Here is an 11,751-nt window from a genome sequence, read left to right as displayed (position 1 = left end):
ATGTAGCAAAATTATTAACCTGATAGTAAAATATTTTCAATATATTTCGTCAAACAAAACCAAACATGAAAAACTAGTCTTGAATGTGACCATCGTTAAAATCACTTAGCAGAACAAATTTTGTAAATGTCTTCATTCGTTTCCGTTACGCCGAGTTCTACCGAGCGAGAAACGCGGTTGTATAAATATCAATAGAGCCCTACCATGTGACACATTCCCCCTTGTCGATGTCACCAAAGGGTGCACTTCCGTCGCAATACTGACAAGGCAGAACCAGGCTGCCATCGCAAACCGTTGAAACATCGACCGCAAATAAAATAGGGCTATAACATTTTATGCCTCTCTGGCAAGGGCAACAAAAGCTAACCTTCAAGATGTTGTGGGATAGTATCCGCACGGTGTAATAAACAAGAACAAGTGTACGCTAAATGAAACTTGTTCAGATGGAACTTCATAAAAGGAAATTTCTTGTGTACTATTCGAAAAATGCGAATTGGTATTTGTAGCAGCTACTTTTATGAATTATTGGATATAAACGTTATTTCTTTTGTGCACAGAAGCGAAAAAATCCTTTTGTTTTTCAAGACCCAAGCAATGTTCTAGACATTAAACCTTTGCGATTGGAAGTAACGACCATGCTAAGGTAAATATAATAGCAAAGATTGCAATTTTCGTTTTATTTTCACTATCTTTCCATATACTAATAAGATACTTATGCTCATGCTCAAATGTGAACCGCAACTGTACAGAATTATTTGCTCCCAAGCGATAATATTTCTGTTCCCCAAACAACATTATTTTACTTCGCTCTACTCGTCTAAACCAGCGACTGACTGGAATTTACACATTATCAATGTTTACGACCGCTTTAACAGCCCTTACAATAAAATATTACTACAGCACTGTCTAGTTCCTGATAATTTGAACGCAAAGCGAATCGCTGAATGATACCAACCGGAGGTAAACACAAATTAAATCCCTCTGCCACCGGAAGAGCAACCATTTAAGTGAAATCACTTAAACATTCTTTGAAATTTGCATGAATCACCAAAGCCGCGTTGTGTCATCAAATATTGGATAAAGCTCTGTTTTGATGTTTAGCTGACAACGCTGCACGATGTTTCTATACGATGGATGGGAATGGTGATGATTCAGCGCGACACCAAACGAAAATTGCTACATATCAGCGAGAAGGGCAGAGCCCAGTCGCGCGGTCGCAATAAAATTTGTGAGAATGTTCTAACAATTTCAATTAAACAAGTGCGCCCCACCAATGCCATCGATCCGCAGTTTATATGGGGAGGTGGGTGAGCAGTTTAGATGATGTTGCAAAAGTTGTCTCGAGCAGCCATCCACAAGGTGTGCCACCCTCGCAACGCATAAAAAACATAAGCTAAGTTCTAATAAATGCAGTATGCAGCTTCAGCCGTACCTCAGCATTGCTACCTTTCCGCGGACGTCAACGTCACGAAGGAACGCAAGCATAAAATGTTTTTTTCCTCCGCCCTAAGACGGCGACTTTGGTTGGGTAAAAATGGTTATGTGGTATTTCTTGAAAAAAAAAAAGAGGTCAAGACCGATTTGCTGCGCGCTGTTCTTTGCAAAGCTAGAATCGACCACCGGTGGGGGTCATTCCGGTGAGTGTCTCCATCATGGGGTACGCAACCCAAACCTCTTAAGGTAATGAAAATGTCCGATTTGGACGTTCTTCCGGGTTTTGTTGCTGGTTGCGCAGGATGCTACAGATAGACCGAATGACACGTCCGAACGCTCCTCCTTTGACTGATCCCTAAACCTAGTCCAATCCAGCGGCGGTGCTCACCGGTCGCGACACGGCGGCGATACCGGTACGTGCAGGAAGCCAGGAAACGGTGCCGTAAACCGTTATGTTTAATCAGCGTAGCTAGAGCGAGCTCGCGCGCACATAACCGTACATTAACGTGGTAATCTTGTTGTTATTATGTTTTGATGGTTGGCTTTATTATTCCGGGTACGGGGTGCCGCTGATCGCCTGGGGAAGAATCAAGGAACGCGTTACAAGTGATACGAAGAAAACAAAATAAAACTTGCCGCATGGGAAGAGCGCAGCTATGAACAAAAAAACATATTCAAGAATACGATAGAGAGGCTTCCTGCTACTTCATTACAGCCTGATTGAGGCAGTGGTACCGAAGGTGAGAAAAGGTGTGTAAGTACTGGGTGCCCCAACAAAGTTGCCGAGAGTACCAAGCAATTCTGTACCATAACACAATTTTCTAAGCCATCCCCTCGATCGGACGACCGAACGGGACCTGCCTGTACGCTGTTGATTATAGCGGCGAGTCAGCACGTTTGAACAGCAATCTAGAAAATAGCTCTGAATGAACGTGATTTGTCAAATGTGCAACCTTGACGAAATTTCTTGACGTGGGAAAAACTTGAGCGTCATGAACCAATGCGAGTGGTGCTATTTTGTATATGTTGCAAACTGTATAATAATAAAAAAAAATGGAACACCTTCTGTTGGTACAATAATTTTGTAACAGTAACAAATATTGTACAAAAATAATTGTACTTCAACTAGCTAGTCTACAATACCAACTGAAAGCTGAAAATTAAATCAAGTACTTTGAGTGCCTGAACGCGGAGGGCTTAATTTACTAATCTATTTCGTGCGTATCTACAAAATACCGGTTTAGTTTCATATTTTTCGTCTTCATGTTTTTCACCCCAAACGATCCTCTTCCATGTGGGTTCAGCTTGCTGTTGAGCTTGATCTACACTTGGCGGCAGGCGTGTGCACCATATGTTGGGTGGAGACAAACCTCCACACACCGGCAGCACTAAAACTTCCTTTAAATGGCGAAAAACCGGAGAAGGACAAGAACAGCGACCCGTTTACGACAAGCAACAATATCACCACAGCAAGAAGAAACACAGAGCTCAAGCAGCAGCAGCTGCTGCTTCTGTTCTGCTGCTGCTGCTGCACACACACCCGGGGCTTTGGGTTGGTCGGCCGCGGCACAGCTCAACACGGCAATGGGGAGCCGTACAACGGCTACATACATACGAACATACTTTCCATGCATTCATTCGCGATCGCGCGCATCCATCGTTAATGACCTTGGGGCGGTCGACGGCACTGAGAGATGTGTGGCCTGGCAGAATTACCACACCAGGTTGCTGCTGCCGCGTGTGGTTGCGCGCCTCTGCGCTAAAATAAGGCATTAGCGGTGAAGGGCAGAAGCCTTCCACCCTGAAAGAAGTGACGCGCGCGGTAAAGGCGAATATCACGAGAAGACAAGTTTTCCGAGAGAATGCATCTGGTGACAACTGCGCGGCAAAGGAGGTACGGCCGTGTTTGAAAAATGGCAAGTCACAACGACTGAAACAGAACGTGACTAATCCGTTCGAGTTTATTTCTGGCCTTAAATCCTCAGAACTCGTTAATCAGTTCCCGTTAATTGTATTGCTAGAGGACTTATAAGCGAATATTATTATCGCTTGTATGCTTATAAATGTGACAATACAGCCTTAGACATGTTTAAAGAATTGCTGCTAATTATAGCGTATATCTCACAAATTTAAGAATTAATTAGTGTCTATTAAATTTAAATCCATGTAACAAACGACAACGTCTATTTTTTTATTTTGTATTTCTTGAAACGGAGCAATTTAATTTTTTTTTTTTTGCGATTAGCTCTTCCGAATTGCGGCACTGCTGAGGTTTCTCCATAAGCTGCGATCGGTGTATAAACCCACCAATACTTCATCTTTGTTTCTTTGTCTGAAAGGGTTCCACCGTAAGGCTTTTTTTTCGGACGGAATTTATATTTAAAAAAACATCACCTCTTAAACGTACACCTGGATAAAAAAAAATACCTTAGGTAATGTTTCACATTGTCTCATACAGAAAAATGAAACATGTGACAACGATACTTCCGGCACACAGAAATAAATAACCACAGACTGTGTGACATGTGGGCAAAACTACGCATACGATGTCTTCCGATGCCGATAGCTTCAACATTCGGCCACCAAATCGCATACAAGCAAATAAGCTAAGTGCAAACGCCAACTGACACACAGCCATTGGGACTCAACACCTTTAACGGGTTAGGTCAAGGGACCAGCCCATTACTACACCTCGCTATTAGTATGCAAATTCAGTTAAACACACCGAAACAGGAATTTCATCAACCAAACCCGCAGTTTTGCAACCATCCGTCCGAAGACGCCATAAAATAATGGTCATAAAAATAGCATTCGAACATTCGAACTGCCGCTCCCCTTCCATATAGTCTGGTCGTTTCTTGGCCGAAAACCTTACACAGACCCGACACGCCGCTGTCTAACGCAATGCACGGGACAGGAACTGCGGTAATGAAAAAAGTAATATCCGCGAAATTAAAAGCCTGTAAAGTAACAAAACAAACAAACTAAGAAGGAATGCAACGACTGGCACTGTCAATAATGCTCCCCTCTACACCTCTAACTGGCAATCTTACGGTGTACCTTATCAGTGCAGCCGGAGGTATACCGGGAGCCCAAAGAACTAATCAATTTCCAGGTGTTTTACGATCGGACCTCCGCACATTGCAAAAGGGCAACCCAGCACACGATTGGAGATTCACGTACACGTGACCAACCATCATCAACTTCATTAGAACGGAGAAGCAAGTTTATTCGTGATCGAATTTTATTGCGCACTTTTTACCTTTCGGTGATATACTGATCGAACATATTAAGTTTTCTTCAGCCTATTTCACGGTGAGATTGACCAACATCGATCGTTGTTCTTTCTCGAATTCTTCCACCTCGTATCGCATCACAATCCAAAACCAAAATGATGAATACCACCGTGCTGCCACAAATAACAAACAACATCATCAAGCGTTACAGAGAGAGAGAGAGAGAGAGAGAGAGAGAGAGAGAAAAAACCACTAACAAACAAGACAGTGCAGTCTCCAAGAACGAAAAACATGGATGCTAATCAAATTTTTGCAAAAGTCACGACATTGTTGATGGGTGTTCTTTCATTTTTTTTCGCGTGTGCAAATTGATCAGTTGCACGAACTTGTTTTCAGGGCCAGATTGCGCCCAATGCGGTCAAGAATCGACAGCAACAATAATAACCTGGCTGATACGTTGGCAGATAGGAGCACCAAAACAGCCGTAAAAGCTAGACGAACTCCAAACTGCTAGGCTCTTGAATTTTAACAATAAATAAGCACTCACACTTACCAACGAGGACATTCGTGGTACTCCAAATAACATTCATAAATATGTTAATTTACTTAACGTTCAGTACGTTATCTAATAGCCAGATCATACATTATTTTCGGGACGGTATATCAAATGCCACACATTAACTGTATAAAAATTTAATAGACTGTTACAAGTCCTTATCGTGCGTCGTGTAACGTGCGTAAAATGCTCTAAGGTATTATGGTTGGGGCACCGTTATGAGTGTGAAATCCGAAACGTACCGACTCTTTATCAATATAGGCACGCAGAGTACATACACAAAACAGAAGCCAGCATTTGCTAAACCATCCACGTTCCAAACGAGAGGTTGATACACAATCATCTTCACCGCTTCCATGCACGAATGTCTATCATTACTGTCACATCCGTAAGTATTAGCATAATTTGATAACATCTCTCACTGTCATACTTCAAATTAACCCGGCTATTGCCAGCATAGGAAATTCAAATCGATCGAGCTGACGTATGCAACATACTGGTCGGTAGGCGAAATCACCTGATGATAATTTAATTATATTTAATTATTTTCAGTCATTTCTCCTCATAATCTTATCAGATTAAATGAAAAATGTGATCGCCAGACTTACTGAAAGAGTATATAGAGCTAGGGAACTAATTCTTGAAGGTATGTAGTGGAAAAAATAACTTCGACATCAATAAGAACATATTACAAACTATTCCCATGGCTGTTGTTCGTATGTTGATTCGTTATTCATTTTAGTCAACGTTCAAGGCACTGGTGAACGAATCACCGAACCATCAGCAATTTACTTCTGGCTTATTGGCATTAGGCTCTCGCTGATGATAGCCAATCAACGAAATCACTGGGAAAATAAAGTGAAGATTCGGAATCGTTTCCTGAATATCAAATCGGTACGCCTGGCTGGCAGCTGAGTTCCTTCCATGCAAGAGGCATAGTCAGTAATACAGAAACTCAGCCACAATCGCACACCACGCTCTTAACGAATGAATTATGACTTCATGCTCGTACGTCAACGTACGGTTTCGGCCTCAAGTAGAATGCTAAACGCATCACACTCGTGAGCAGAACAAAACCGAACGAATGCGCGTTGTGAAAGCGACCACATAGGTGATATATCGAGAAAACGGTCGGGAAAGAAATTAATATTTCAATAACATTACATCCGCTGTCCAGCAGCAAGGGGCGGGCGCAACCACGAAGGTAACCAGAATATATAAGTGAGAAAAAGAAACACATCGGTGGCGATTCGTATCACGTCAAGTGGGAATCGAATGTGTGTGTGGAGAGAAGAGGATCCCGATTTGATGAGCCACACATCAAGACGTCATTCCGTTTCCATTTCCGGAACCAAGCATTTCCGTTCGCTTTCCGCATCCGTTACGGTGTGAGCTAATGCCACAAAAACCGAACCAAGACATGAATCCGACGAGTGTGATTAGCCGAAAAAGCTCCTATCGATGGAAATATCGGAAACGTCGTTAGATTTAACAAAGCATTTTTGATAAGATTTTTGTCAATGAACTAATTCGTTTGCGTTAGCTGAGTTACAGAAAATAAATTGCGAAAAAATTTCCGAAGTTGTGAATTTGTATATATTCTTGCCATTCATTCTTGTCCCACAAATTAATCTGTAATTGATTAATGATATCGTCGAGCAATTTATAAGGCAACACATTTTCACTTCCTAGTAAGAAATGAGCTATCAATGCTACATCAACGATGCGCATAGCTGTGTAAAATGGGGCGTTCTTAAGCCCATAGCGATAATAGCAGTTCTGACTACAAAATCAATTAATCTTCGTGACATGTAATCAACGCGAACCCCTGTCCTATGCAACATCTCTTATCATCCCTAGCCATCACGTAGCCAAAACTTCACAGCTCTACCGCGTGCGCGTCGAAACCGTTGCGTCCCCAATGCCAAGGATTCATCTTTCCGGCTATGAATTTGTTTGCTGATGATGTTTTGTGATGTCGATGGGGCGTTGAAAACCGAGAAAAAGGGATTGTATACACTGACAAGGGCCAATGAAAGTTAGATAATCTAGCAATAGCTCGTCCGCTATGCGAAGAAAGATAGAATTTTCCTGACAGACAGACTTCTACAAAGCAGCGAAACTAGCGACGACCTCAATATAGTCATTGACAAATAATCGCTTCTTTGGTAACCGCTTCGGAAGGGTTCATCGTAAGGGTGTGTGGCTATGGTTGGACAACCATGTTTTGCTTTGGAAACTTTCATTCTTCTTTCATAGATATTGGAAAGGACAAGCTCAATTCTTCAGCTACATTTTCTTATTGAATGAATTTAATTATTGTTATTCTAAACGCAATTTATTTAAATGTAATGTTAATATAACTCCGCAAAACATTTAAAAAATAGATTATTTTAAGTACCATTTTCTCAAGCAATAATATGTCAAAACTCAACTGTCAATCGTTGTACTTTTAAGTTGTTAACTATCCAATGGTATACTTTCAACTCTTTTCAAAACCCAACTGTCGAAAGGGAAAGCTTGGTGTTCCCGTTAGGAAATAGTTTTAGTTCTTCGTTTTACGAAACATCTTTTCCCAACCATGACTCATCGTTCGTCTGAATGGCATCCTGAACAAACCCTCGGGGCGATGGCGAGGAAAAGTAGGTGTACAATGTCAAAAAAAAAAGTACGGCCTCACAATCATGATGTGCCTTTGCACGTGGCCAAGGGTTAACCAACATTACTTTTAAAGTCCATGTTTTATTCATAATTGTCTTCCGTGTTGAGAGTTGTCGCTGGCGAGAACACCATCCAGTACCTTCGCGTGGCCCATCTCGCCACACCGTGTAGGATGGTAACTGGATCCAGCTGGAACTGAACGAAGGGTTTTGGAAAGCTACCACATGCTTTTATCTTCCTCTCGTGTTTTTTTTTCTTCTTCACAATACAATGTTCAACGCCCGGATCGAATCGGGGGGGGGAAAACTTAACGAGACAATAAGATAATAAGGTGAAGGTAAAAGAACCTTCCTGTTGTGTCTCGTAGCAAATGCAAAACGATCACTGCCGAAACCCGTGGGCAAAAGCGTTAAGAAAAGGGTTGCTGCACCGTCGAAACATGCTGTCGTCGTTGCGTGATAGGAGTGTGTGAGTGCGTTTTTTAATGTTAAATTCATCAACAAATCGAGAGATCGACCACTATAAATTATCATGTCGACAACATTTCACTGCCACCGCCCACAAGCGCAGACACGAATGTTGCCGTTATGCCACCGGAACATTTTTTTTGAATACCGCCACAGCATGATGAATGTTTTTTTTCAATCTTTTTCTTCTTTATCGACACAACAACCTCAAGAGGTCTAGGCCTGCCATTTCTGACTTTCTTTGACTTTTTTTTACCCGTAGGTGGATAGTCAGTCCTGCGTATGGAGGATGGGTCCGGATGGGATTTTGGACCGGTCCTGTCGGGTGAAGACCGGCGCCGCTACCAATACACCACCGGCCCGGTTTTTAAATAGTGCCCCAAAAAAAGAAGATAAGGAAAAAAACGAGGTGGAGTCATTCACGCCACAACTTGAACCCTTGTGTTTTAGATCGCGATTCTTTATCTAGTGAAAAGAAACCCGAGACAGCATAATACATTATTAATAATACGATTTACCATGTCGAATTGCAGAACCATTGTAAATATTGTTGTTCCAACAGACATTCCGTGAAAAGCTTTAAATTTACGACTTCCACAACTTAATAAAACATGTTGCAGAGCTGAACAGAACATTGCAAACGAATGCTCATCTCAATCTAACACGTATTCTACAACCCGGTTTTGTTCGCTACTGACGGTAGGAAGGGGTTGCAGAAATAATATCAACCGCAATAAAACAGTACAACAAAAACCCACGATGATCCCGATAATAAAATTGCTGCCATAAGCTGTAACGTGGAAATACTATTCCAACACACACACCGCACCACAGATGACGGGAAAAGAATGTGGCATGAAGGCGGCGAGAGAACACTGGGGAGGTTCACTCTTCACGTCCCGTGTGTGTGAGGTGAGCGAGTGGAATGAATGCGCGCACAGAGCCTAAAAACTACAACAGGCGATCTCTCAACCGGAACGAACAAAAAAAAAATACCAAAAGGCCATTAACCGGGAGCCACGTGGACTCCCAACCCCGAATCTGTATAAATAATCAACAACGCCTTTTAACCGACCTCCCGAAACAAAGTTCGTATGCACGCCATCTAACATAACCCCTTCTTTCCCTTACCCCGACCCCCTCCAACACACACACACGGGCGGAAATTACCGTAGCAAAAAAAAAATGCGCGGTTGCATACGCGGCCCGCCGATTTGGAGTAGATTCTGGAGTGTAAACAGCGAACATATACATACCGGCTGTACAATACGCACAACCAGAAACTCCCCATGTTTCGGCAAGAATAACGCACACAGGGCCAAGCAGCAATGGAAGGAAATATCTATTAGCCAGTCTGCTCTCGCTAGATAATTCCCCGCGCCAAGGTTATTTGTCCGGGGGCGAACCCAACAACAACAAAAAAAAAACCGGAAGTCCAAAGATGTTTCCAGCCAGATAAAATAGATATACCCGGCTGGTACTGCCGAGATGAGGTGGAAAACGAACACATAACACAACAACGGCCGCTCGGGATCAGATACACGGTAATGCAGGCCCGTGTGGTCAGCAATAAGCGTATCGACGCGAGCTTTGCACCAACAACTCTATTGGTGTTCAACATCTTTCTCCTGCGACGGCTGTTGTCTGCGGGTCCACATTATGGTGCGGGTGTTCGCTGCATGATGACAGGGGTCTAGAACTATACAGTGTTCCCTCTTCCGTTTAGAATCTATTCGATCAACTATAGCGCACATTAGCGGTCCCTCCGTATCCCTTTTTCCCCCCTCGACTATCATAAGCAACCAAAACGCTGCCCTATCCTTTGCGTTCTTCACTGTTACACAAATAAATTTTCTATCCCTTCGCCCACGCGTACCCAACGTACAACTCCGTAAACAAACTACTGTTTAGATGCATCCATTTGCAACGCGTCTGGAACGTTAAGATCCTTCCCCATGCTGGAAACAGTATACACCGTAGCCTAAAACATACAAACGGGACGTGTTTACAGAGTTGCTGCGTTTAGCTATAAACTACGTGAAAGGGCCACTAAATGTGAGGGTTATGGATGCAAAATATGCTGCAACAAATATCCCATATATTACCCTCATATTCTACGATCTGCAGCCGTGTAACGAAGCATCGCTTGCCAGTTCTGATATCCGGAAGTTTTAATATAAACCTGCGTGATCCACCTTTCAACAACGTGATCGTGAGCAGATTTAAAGATCATCTCATATCGCTGTAATGAACTGAAATATGCAAATGAAATGAACTTACAATGACGGTAACACCCTGGAAGCACCGTTTCGTAAACAACCGTAAAAAAGCAAAACAACACCAGACAGATTTTAACCACCGCACACATGAGCAAACGCAAGGTGTGACCTTCAGGCTGGGCTGCTCAAACTGGTTCAACGCAGAGATAAACCCTTTGAAAATGACTGATGGACAACGGTGGCTTCAGCGGAGACACGTGGAGCAGCAGTAGGAGATGGAACACGCGGCAGAAAAACTACGCATCAGGGGCACGGGATCCAACGAAACAGCAGCGCACGTTTACCGATGATAAACCGCCAAAACCCCAAGGCGCGTACGTTTGAAAACCTTTAAACACATTCTAGCACTTTCGCTATCGGCCGCGCGTAAAACTCCACATTCCACAGCGAACGAACACATTCCACTGGCCATGAATAATGAATTGATGTGATGTCTTTTTCCCTCTGTTCGCTTACATGTCCTGCCAACATCGTTTACCTCCCCACCCCAGTGGGGGGTGGGGGGTCTGTTCCCATGAAATTGCGTTCCAAACCGATCCACTTGAAGCTTCTTTTACGCGCTAAGCAAATCGATCATCAGTCCAACCGGATCACACATTCGACTTTCGTCTACGCTCCATCGGACGTGGGGGAGTGGTGTGTACATCAGGCGAAGTAAAGAAAACTTTTGCGCCACATGCCAACAGCTCAATATGATGTGTGAATCTCGCCGTCGCGCACAATTCAAACGCATGCCGAACAAAGGGCGTAATATTTGTCGCTTGTCGCGCACCATACTGTCTCGCCGGATTGATTTTGTTTGCGAAATACGAGTGGAAGGAGAAAGAAAAGATGCCACAACGACTTCCACTGCGACACGGCGCGTTGCTGTTGGAGAGGATCCAAGAAGGTGAAGAATTCGACAAGCGCGATCGTACTTGCAATTTGATGTTATTGTGCGATGCCGATTGTCATTCCAGGCGGGCAACGTGATGATGACGATGATGGTCGACGCCCAGTAGTTGACATTGAATGAGTGGACGACGACGATCGCCGGCATCACCCGAACCTCCAGCGGGTAATACGATCTCCTAGCCGATAGCAGCTTGCTATGCAAATCGCGGATCTTCGAAAACTCG

This window comes from Anopheles marshallii, chromosome 3 (assembly GCF_943734725.1).
Source record: "Anopheles marshallii chromosome 3, idAnoMarsDA_429_01, whole genome shotgun sequence".
Lineage (NCBI taxonomy): Eukaryota > Metazoa > Arthropoda > Insecta > Diptera > Culicidae > Anopheles > Anopheles marshallii.
Note: the sequence above shows the minus strand (reverse complement) of the source record.